Here is an 11,987-nt window from a genome sequence, read left to right on the forward strand (position 1 = left end):
ATGCAGCTTTCCTCATAATTTGAGCCGACATGTAGAATTACAAGTTATCTCAGCATACTGTTCTTAGCATTCAGTGGTGTATTAGTGTATTATATATGAATATATACAACGTATGTGAGCACAATCTTGAAGCACATTTTCTTTGCAATAGAACCGGGGCTCTCTGCCAAGCCGAGTGGTCTTCACATCTTAGAAAACTCAGGATACCATTTTTTCTAAACAGTGGCTGAAATCCATTCGGCGTCTGTCGTTACACACTGTAATGTACAAATGTACAAACACACGTGCAGACACACTCTGTTGCAGACAAGCAAACACACCTGCTTTACAGAAACACACACACACTACTTTAAAGAGTCATTTCCCACTCGTTCCCCAGAATTCCCACCTTGACCAAAATATTGTCAGCTAAACCAAAGCTAAGCTACTGTTTACCCTAGCTTCACCCACCCATCATTTGTGTTACCATGGTAACTCATACATCAGGGCAGCAGTTTCCACTGAGCATCTTAGCATTAGCACGATCTTTGTTTTAAATTAGAACAAAGCTATTAACAGTGCTGAAATTTGGTGCTGTTTGATGATGACAGCAATCAATTTGAGCTAAATATGTGGTCCAAAAGGTTCTAAAGGTAGCATTTGAGATTTTAAGCCATACTTTTTAATTTTATTTTTTTTTTTACTCAAACAAGCAACTTCCCTATAGCCGCAGCTCTCTTTTGTCAGGGACAAAACATCAAATCCGGCCAAAAAATTATGTAAGAAACGTGGAAAGTCCCTGTTCACATGTAAATTTTGGGCACAGAACAACCACAGGATCCAGAGAAAGTCAACAAAATCTAACAATGTTACACATATTCTATTAATAATCAAGAATTCTTGGGCTTTCAATACAGCAGCAGAAGCCACAAAACACGTATTGGTTTCTAGAGCCATTTCTGCCAAAGCTTTGTGAAATAAGCACGGAAAGCACAAAACAAGAGTAGTTGGACACTTGAGGCTTCAATATACTTCAAACATGTTCTCCAGACACACCTTGAGGCAAAATACTTGTTCCAAATGGCCACTTTCACCCCATCATAGAGACGGACAAGGTCTGATGAATCATGCAAATGGGGAAAATGGTGCACACTTTTTGGACAATCTATCCTCGAAGTTTGTTTGACTCACACGAAAAGTGATGGAAGTAGTTGTGTGAAGAATGAAAAAAGCTTGAGGGAAAAGTTCAGAGCCTGCTTACTTTCACACCTCAGCACACCTGGCCAATCACTGTGTAAAAAGGGTGTGACTGTCAGATTGTTTCGGAAAGTTACAGAAACTTTCAGACCCAGCTTATTCCAATGTATGAAAGAAAGTTAGTTTGAACCCCCATTATTTTTCAAAGGAGGGCTGTCTAGTTTAAACTCCTAAAACCTTACCGTACCCAAAAAAATAGTCCTTGAAGGTTAACAAAAGTGTCCAGAGTCTGTGCATATTTCATAAAGTTTTAACTGTGTGACACGCTCAGAGCCTTACAAACTCAATTTCACCTTTTGGTGTAAATCTAGCTGTAGATCTGAGATGCTATTTGGAAACCTCAGACTGCCATTACAGATACCCCTGAAGAACAAACCACAAACTCTTATCGCATCGAGTGACAGACACAACAGCAGATCCAGTGAACCGTCTGAACCCGCGGAGGACGGACTGCCCAGGCGGATCAGGGCCTTTGTAATAGTTAAAGAGGACAATCTAAAGACGATGCCTGGCAGGTCCGTCTCTTCCAGAGGGTCAGCGGGCTGGAAAACAGGAAGACAGGTATTAACGCTGCAAACAAAAGTAATATAGTCAGACTTCAAATTGTTTCCTTGTTGATAGTGTAGAAATTTACCACTCAACAGTTGTGTTTGAGAAATAAAAAATTGATTATGAAAGTCAAGACAAAATTTGTTTGCAGCGTAGGACAGTTGGATGCTTGGTAAAAAGGACTCCAGACAGACAGATGGACTGGACCCTGCCTGTCTCTCTGTCTTTGTGTCCATACAAACTTCACCAAGCATTCATCACTACAGTCCCACAACACCCATCGATTTTATTTTGATACCGTCACACTGTACAGCCTATACATGATGTAAATACTGATGCACCCAAAAAACCTCAACCGCCACCACCTCCTACTCAGCCTTTACCATCCGCAATCACCTCATCAATCATCTCTCACTCAAGCTATCGAACCAAAAAAAGAAACAAAACCAAAGGAAAAGGCGTCAGTCAGCAGCCCCTGCTCCTTAGAAACCCCAGGCTGAGTACCAGCCTGGTTAGAGGCAAGCCAAAGGCTTTAAGAACGATTTAAAATAAAAAATGGACACTTGAGACTTTTTCTATTTATTGACAAATCGAAACCAAAGAAAACCTTTTTCTGCACCTAACTGTTCCAACAAACGGAAAAAAAACTGACGATGGAAGAGAATTATTATCAAAAAAAGAAAAAAAAAAGAGTGGCGGCGACGATGTCGAGGATGGAGGGTTGACGACGACGAGGAGAAGGAGGGAGGATAGAAGAAAGGATGACATCATGGGAGTGGAGAAGTAGCTTTGATCTGCCTGATGTTGCGTCAGGCCGTCTTTAAGGGAAAGCAAGTTGGGGACTGAAAAGGGTAAAACCACATGGGGAGGAGGGAAGGAACCAACGGAGGACGCCGTCGACCATTTTCTTCCCTCCGACCCCCCAAAAAAGGCAGAACATTAATGTGTCTCTCACGGTTGAAGAGTGTCTTTAACGTGTGCCTATGCAGTTTTTCAAAGTAAAAAAATGGTTAAAAGAACAACAGAAACCTCATCAGCTAACAAACCAAAGATTCACCGTTAACTCCAGTAGCAGTTCTTCTCCCCCCGAAAAGGAAAATCTTTCGCTAACTAGCATATGCACACCTAGCATGGTGTGCATCCATGCTGGGAGTGGTGTGCTGTGGGTTTTTGATATTTTCCACCAATTATTATTCTACTACATTTGTTGTTTGCAAAGGTTTCTGGGTTAGCATGTAGGCTAATCAAGCTTGCTTCTCCTTTAACTTCCAAGCTAGTAGCATTCAGGATAGCCAGTATTCTGCTTGTAAGCTAGTGATTATCTAGCTTAATTTCCCCACAGCACACACTCATATAGGTCTTTCAAAGCTAAAATGTATACATCTGGTATTTTGATTTTGCTCATTCCACCAGCATGGTGTCAACCACCATCAGAGTAATCATAGTAAGTCCTTCACACTCACAAACTTCACCGTGGCCGTGTTACCACAAACGTCTGTCTGATGCTCAAGAAGAGAAAAAATGTTTCCCAGATGGATAATGTTGATGTTTGTGTTGCCCCCCCCCGCCGGCCACAAGTCATTACCTGCTCCACAGGACAAAGTCTACCTCCAACAATCTCCAGCAGTAGTAACAAAAGCTGCCAGACAACAGTACAGTGACGGTTTATCTCTTTCCCATTTTCACATCCATACTGTTTGACTAATTCGAACTGGAAGCACATTGGTGTGTCAGCATTGAGGAAAAATATAAACTAGTTGTTGACTTTCTCTCAAATGCTTCCATCTTCCATTTTTGCTTCTACCCGTTTGGGGACTCAAACAAGCCACTTGTTTCTTTTAGGCTGGCTGTTGTCTGGCGCGCTTCCTACTGTGGAGAGAGTGACAATGTAATGCTATGTGAAACGTACAGTGCATACCAAAGATTTTTTGCTGTACAAACAGTAGCACACTGACACCTTTTCTTTTCCCCATACCTCTTTAAGAGTCAAGAACAGATCCTGGATCTGTGATCTAGATAGATCAATTTATTTTACACAAAGTCACTCACAATGTTACTTAACTCATAGACTCTTAAGTTTTGACTTTCCTACCCAAACCTAGCAGAAACCAGCTGAACCATTTCACGGGGGTACTGAATTGAAAACAGGCTTATTCACTTTTCTCGACAAATTTGAAATATGCAATATGAATTTGAAACAGGAGCCCACAGAATTCCATTTCTAAATTTCAATATCAGAAATGTGGTTACCAGACCAAGAAATGAATGGACTGGGGACAATCCAGGGAACAAAAGTCTGTTAAGTTGAGTTTTATCTAACTGAAAAAAAAGCACTGCTGGCTTGGGTGTAAAGTTTGGAAAGGTGGAGAGCAACTTTTTGAAAATATCTGTCATTACACCGCAGTTTCTTATAGCCTGCATTGCCATGCTGGTGGAGGAGCCTCACAGAGAGAGTGCTGATTGGACATACTAACTGTCCTTAGCTAACAAACCTACATTAGCTTGTTCTTTAGGGGGGAGGAACTACGCTGCTGCTCCATATGTACAACAACAATAAATGAAACAAAACCAAAAAACACTACACCCGCTGAGAGAAACTGCTAAAATATCGGTCAAATAGCTTTATCCTTAGTTTTCTCTCTCTCTTTCTGTATGTAAAGCTTCTAGTCCAAAGAAATCATCCGCCCACCTGATCCTCCCATCCTGCTGACCACGCCCAATGGAGGGGTGTGGTTCTTGGCTCAGGTGGTGGCGGCCATTTTCCATTCCCACTTGCAGTTCTGTCTGGATGTAACACAGGCTAAACCTGCCAAACCAAAAAAATGGGTATGAAACCAAAAACTGTCCCAAAGAGGTTTTCATTGCTTGTTTGTTTTTAAGTACTTAAAAATTATTTGCCAATACTTATGTGTCTACTATTACTACTATGTTCCTTCCTAGGTTTTTGCAATATGTGATTTTTTTTATTTAATGTAATTTATGTTTTCTTTTTAATTTTTAATTAATTTAAGCGAACAAATTTTGTTGCCAAATCTCCCTCTGAACCCTTTTACCCTTGATGATGATTAGCTTTGCCAAAGTTTACATTGTACGTTCCCTTTTCTTTCTGTTCAATGCTGTATTTATTTATGAGGTGTTTTAGAACACACTAGTTTTGTACTTAATAATAATTTAATGTTATTTAATTAGATGTAATTGTTTTTTGATGAATATTTATGAGTATTTAAAAATGTTAGTTGCATCAAAGATGCAGTGCTTACGCCAGGCCTGTTAATTTATTCTTAGTTAGCTTTACTTTAAAAAGCAAATGAAATGTTGTTTTATGAATGTTTAGACTCAATGACAGAACAATGTAGGAATGTCAGATTAGACTTGCGTACTTCTGAATGTCAACACTTGCTCTCACTCTTTAGCCAATCTAGTTTGTTTTTTTTGTCCTGGTAATGATTTTTTTTTTTCGAAAATGAAAACAATCTCTTTATGACAAATAATAGCCTACCGAATGATGAGCACTGCATCTGTTTTTATTTTCCTCCTAGTGATTTTTATGGCTAATTTATTGGTTGCTTTCTTTTTAATTTGTTTGCATCCTGCTGACCATTGTTGAACAAGCAATGAATTTTAGACTGATGTTCTAGTGACACTTGATCAGGTGAAGTAAGGGCCACACGTTGCTATAAACTGACTCACCAAAGATAACTGGAATCCTTGAGAGGCCAATAAACTGTGTGTGTTTACATCCACGCAGCAGATACCCTGGTTAAGGTCTTATTCGTACATTTACTTTATACAAAACTACAAACAGTATGTTCAAAAGCGTCATTTTCTACCCCAAAAAGAAAGATCACAGCATGTAAACCAAGCTCTGTTGTTAGTTTGAGTGCAGTTTCTTGCACATCAACTAATTATTTGTTGCATTTTAGAATCAAACTGATTTTAGCTGCATCTTATGTCTCATAACCAGATTAAACAATATCGAAAATGCTCTTATGTAGCCCACGGAAGGCTATAGAGCACACGGGTAAAGATGATTTTAGTTATGTTATGATAAAAACTTTTATTTTGTGATCACAACCCAAAGTAGCCCTTTAGACGGTGTGAGCAAAAACTTTATTTTACTAGTTTCTGGTGCGCAGCAGAACTTTAAAGCATAACTTAACACTAAATCCACTTTTTGAGTTAGTAAATTACATGTACAGCCACTTTATTACACCATCTATTGATCCTGGTCCTATTTAAAGCAACAGGAACTCCAGTAATTGTGTGGTCCAATCCGCCACGGAAGGCTAACTACAGCATCTGTAGAAAAACACGTCTAATGATTATGAAAACATAACTATGAACATTATTTTCAATTTCTACCAGAGCCTCCTAAATGTTACACACTGGACCTTTAAGTTGCTCTTTAAGTTTCTGGTGCGCAACCAAGACAGTTGTCTGTCTGCTGCCGATAGTTCTGGCGTACACTAAGGGGTCCTGTACAACCGACAAAAAAATTTTGATTAGAGAAAAGAACTTTTTTTTTTTTTACTGTTTTGTTGTCTCAACTTAAACTGCCAAAGTAAATAATTGAAAAAATGTCCCTATACTTTTCCTATGAAACTGAGCTTTAGAGGAACAATATAAAGCACCACGTGGCATTTTTCAATGATTCTGTCAGTATAAGAGCTTATCCAGGTTATTGTAAACAGGATGTGATGTTAACACACACCACCCTACAGTAACATACCTGCTACATTTCCCAGTTGTTACCAGAGTATTGGCGTGTGACTGCGTGAATGCAAACACACCGACTTGTTTCACTCGTTAGGAAGGAAAACTGAGGAGTCCCTTAAAGCTAGCTGCTTCCAAGACTGACTTTGTGTGTATGTAAAAAGAAAAAAAAACTTTCTATTTCAATAGTGAGAACCAGAGAGGCTACCTCACTGACTTTCCATTTGTCCTTTTAATCGTGTTAATGAAACCAAAGAAACCAAAGATTTTTGTCCTCTTCAGTACGGTCTGCGCTCAGCTCCATGGTTTTGTGCTCTCTCCTCTTAATGATGATGCCCCATTTTGTCCTCTTCTCTCCTTTTCTCTCCCTTCCTCTTTCTCTTTCTCTCATTTCCCTCCCTCTCTCTTGGCCTCACATTGTCTCTTCTCCTCAGAAGGAATAAGTGTGATGGAGAAAAAGGCAGGTGTAGTACAGGGTCGGTTGGATGCTGGATATCCGGGGGCGCAAGCAGAAATACATAATTCTACATTCTTCTGGGCAATGAGTGATCAGTTTCAAATTTCAAATTCAGCAATATGAGAAACAAAAAGAACGCCAAACTTAGAGTAGATGAAAGAAGAAATGGCCATTGTAAGCTAGAAAGATGATCTGTACAATGGGGATGTGACAGGTAAATAATGGGAACTAATGATGATGAAATATGGGCCCACTGGGCTCTGCTTTTATGACTCCTCTGCTGCTGAAGGAGAAGGACCCAGAATGCTTCAAACTAACTAGGCAGGACAAGTGCTCATAACTGTTGCTAATGGCTACACTATGGCAAGGAAGGTCTGTTGTCAGGATCATACCCGTTCAGCCGTTGCAGATGCTGTTAAACCATCTGATAAGCACTTTGTTTGAAGCATAATGAGGCCTATAGACTCTTTATACACAAATTAAAAACAAACAAAAATGGTTGTTTTGCACTGAAACTTAAAAGCTGTAGATTTGTGAAGCCACAATGGTAGCTGAAGTAGGTCCTGACACCAGAAAAATAGTCCTTTAAACACATACTCTGAAGGTTTTTGGTGTTCTGTTCAGACTCCCACGTCCTGTTTCTTCAACAATAGCTTGAGTTTTCTTCTGCTATTTTTTATATCTAACATTCTGCCCTTTTTCTGCTTTACTCCATCTTGCTAACGGTAATTAGCTGGCTGGTTGTTACCAACTCTGTGCTGCTTAGCAACCATTATGATGCAATGCCACTAGGACCCTTTGAGCTCAAGGCTCTACTTTTCTGACTGATGAACAAATTTTTTTAAAAGCTGCTCTCGCTGAGATGGTTTTAGCTAAATGCTAACATCAGCATGCTAACATGCTCACAGTGCCAATGCTAAAATGCTCATGTTAAACATGTAATGGTGAACGTTCACTATTATCACTTCGTAATTAACTGAGACTGTTGGGGACGTCATTAGCTTTGCATATTGGACAAATAGAAAGTCTGACCTGAAGGTGGCGATACACTAAAAGTCAGAGGATCTCCAAATTATTACAATTTATTCTGTGGAGGACGTTGAATGTCTGGGCCAAATTTCATGGCAATACATCTAAAAGTGTTTTAGATATTTCAGTCTGGACCAAATTGGTGGGCCAACCAACCAGTTGACCAACTGATACTGATACCCCTAGAGTACGAGCATGGCTAAAAATCCTCCAGAAGTTACTTTGATTGATTTTCAGACTGGAAATTACGGTAGAGTTAATCAAGACTCAAGTTATTCAAGACAATTATGACTTATTGTACATCAGCGTAAAGGCTAACCAACACTCTAGACATCTGGAGACTCATGCAAAAGGTTTACAGGAAATAATTTAACAGGACATCCAAAAAAGTTGCAAGAATCCTCAGCTGTTGTTTCAGTGCAAAACATCCAAAATGACCTCAAACAGACAACAAAATCCTCAAGGAATCAAATCTAAGTTGTTACTGAACTTCTTGCTTCTGCTATTGCAGGCCCTAGACTGCTTCCACAAGACCAAAAACAACCCCAGACAACCTGAGATAGATGGCGATACAAAAATACTCCATGTACCTTATACCAATCACAAGCCTGGCTGGAAAAGCAAAGCATACTGAAATAATGCATTCCCAATTCCCTTCTTACAAGCATTTGGCTTAAAAATCAACCAGGAAAGCCAAATGGCAATCAATCCGTGGCTTGTTCTGGTTAGAGTCGAGGGTTAAGGGCAGTTTCCTGACACCTGCTGTCGCACTTTGCTTTTCCAAACTAGGCCGCTTCGAAAAAAAGACATAGAGAGCGCTTTTGTTGCAAAGTATGAGATAACCTTGGATGAGTGCCTTGCTTGAACCAAAGCGAAGTCTAGACCTCTCTGTTGTGCCGTAAACTTTCTATTCCTGTGAAAAATAAATACCTCAGCGCTGGTGCCGCTGCCGCTCGGCTCAAGCGCCTGAGTTCCCTCTCTGATCTCTGGTACTTTGCAATGCAATCAAAGCAAAGAAGTCTGGAGTGAATACCAAAGGCTTTCTGTTCTTTTTTACCCTTTTTTTCTTCCCCTTTCTCCTTTTTCTGAGCTGGGTTTCCACATGAAAGGTCTGGTTTTTCATGTGGAATAGCAAAAATTGTGTTAAATATCCTTTGAAAATAAACTTATGTTGGCTTCAATTGGGTCCAAAGAGCAAATGAGGAATACATGGAATAATTCAGAGAAATTTGAACTCTTTGGCTTTCTGTAAATATGGAAGGCCAAAGAGACATAAAAAACTAAATAGCTCTCTCACCGTCACTGTTAAATGGTTTCATGATTTAACATAAGTTGCTTGTTTTCTTGACACCACAAAATAATGAAAAATTTACTTTGGGATCACAAGAAAACACTGAACAATTATACAATATACAATTATACAAACGGCTACAATTATACCACAACAAATAATTATTTTGTGGTCTTCACATACCCTGCTGTCAAACCTGATTCCCCATCATGTAGTGGAAATGCAGCTCGTTCCCTTTCATCGCCCTCCCTCTCCTCTTTCTTCAAATGGTTACAAAGCTTTAAACGGTGGAAAAACATGGAGGCAAACTTGCGAGAGTTGTGCGCAGACCGTGCTCTCTTTACCAAACTGTTGCAGATATACCTCATAGACACTAGTGTTAGGATGATGTTATAATAGCGTATGTCATAAATTATTCACTTGCTCTTCTTCCTTTTTTTTTTTGGTAACTGTAACTTTAAAATGAAACAAATGTGGTTAAAAAAGCTTTACACATTTTTAAGTTGTGATTTTTCTTCTTTTTGTAATAGTTAAAAAGGTGCGCTAAAACCAAAAATGAAAAATGCTTGTCTTCTTCTATGCTCTCTTTCTTGTTGATGTATTACTGTTTCCTCTCTGTCCCATCTGCCGAGGATTGAGGGATTTATAATTTAAGATCTTATTTTATTTTGTAGGGGTCATTGTCCCCTCATGTGGATATTTTTGGGATTGGGAACATTGTTGGAATGATGCCAGAATTTACTTGTTTCAGCCCAGAATAATACCGGCTTCTTTGATTCATCCATTTAATTTTAAATCCTGCTACGTTTCAGTTTATTTTTATGCATCAATTTGTAAACTCTTGTTTTGGTGTCATTCTTTTCCTGCGTTCTAATGCTAGCATCACAGTTACATTATCCATACAGCAGTGCTATAGCCCAGATTTTATGCATGAGTATATTTACAATTAGCTAGCCGTGTAATGCATTGTGATTCTTATTATTAACCTCATTATCATCCTCTCATTTCATTTCCGTCACTGTATGCTTTACAGACAGGACTTTGCATCTCGCATTAGTATGACCATTGACCTGCTGATATAAAACGTTTCCATTTAATCCAGTTTCAGAGGGTGAAGCATCAGCGTGAAACATGAGATGTACAATCGGTTCTGTCTGAATTCAAGCTAGCCCCAACGACTGACAGTAATTGCAGGCGCTCGTCTGCTCTGATGTACTTCAGTTTATTTTTGCCTTGCTTGCTTTAATGAGGTTCACTCACATACATCTCCAAAACCTGAAAATCCCAGTTTTTAGGGATTTTATGCATTTCTGTTCATAAATCGGATGTTTTTTATTGGCTTAGCAAAATCTTATCAATGGATTTTGTGTTCTTCTGACTCCTCCTAGTGCCCCTAATGGCACTTTACAAGAATGCATGGGGCCCAAACTAAAACAACCAATCAGAGCCGAGAAAGAGAGTTGATTGTTCAGTTTGTTTCTAATCTTCTATAGATTATCTGTCTCATGTACTACTGTCGGGATGTAGTAAAAGTTTCTGCAAATATGATTTTTTTTAAATAAAAGTTACATACTGCAGCTTTAATTTGAGGAACCTTTAGATAAATAAGAGGGCAGTTGTTTTCAGGTAGAATTTAATTGTGATTTGACAGGAGCCTACTCTCTGGGTTTAATCATGCAGCAGTCTGCAATCAAACAACACAATAAGAGTGAGAGAACAAATGGGCTGATGAACAAAATGAAAGTTACGATTTTGAGATACTTTAGTATCCAACCAAAGGATACAAACATAACCCTCAGTAACTCAGTTGACTAACTTGCGCAATGAAAATTATGCTAAAGTTACTTCAGTGTTTCAAAGAGATATTGACTCAAGTTTAAGATCTTGACCAAAGACCAAAATAAATCCATCAGTGTTTGTATTAAGTTAATGCAGTGTTAGTTAAAGGAAAACCAAAGTATGTTAGAGCACTTCCAGTCTTAACTTGTCTTCCATAACCGATTAGCTTTAGAACATCAAACATAAACTTATTGCTTTTTCTGAATTAAAAAAATGGGTTTACAAACTGCATAGTTTTTCTTTTGTAGATGCAAGATTCCCAGATGAACTTGAGTACAAAGATTAAGACGCTAAATGCTGTAAAAAACTGCCTGCTGTAAATCAATTTATCAACATCTAAAGTAACTAACAGAAAGGTTATTTTATGCTTCATTTAAAGACATGCTGCTATCAAATTACTGTAGCTTAATGTCTACATGTAAGTATAAGTAAGATCATCCGCAGGGCTGCGATTATAATGCCTAAACATCCTTAAAAGTCGCTTAACTAAGAACACCGGAAGTCCCATAAGAGGATATTTTCTTAACTTGTACACACAAGATATAAACTCATCAGTATTGTTCAGAACTTCGGGGGCTCCGTACTAAACAAATCTGATTAAATCAATATATATATTGCAGTTACAACAAAACATCAGCAACCACGACAGTGAGGGGTCAAAGGTCAAACTGGCAGATCCAAGACATCAATTATTTAACATAAACACAATTAGTCCACCTTTTAAGTTACAACAGCAGGCTACTCCTGAGCTAAACATGTGAACTGTGTCTGATTACTTATTCAAGCAGTTTCCTCCCCAAACATCAAGTTTGCCCAAATTGTCCAATCACACGCTCTACCGCCAAACCTCACCAAACCCATAACAATATTTCA

Source organism: Morone saxatilis, unplaced genomic scaffold, assembly GCF_004916995.1.
Source record: "Morone saxatilis isolate NCDOM2014 unplaced genomic scaffold, NCSU_SB_2.0 Contig21, whole genome shotgun sequence".
NCBI classification, from domain to species: domain Eukaryota; kingdom Metazoa; phylum Chordata; class Actinopteri; family Moronidae; genus Morone; species Morone saxatilis.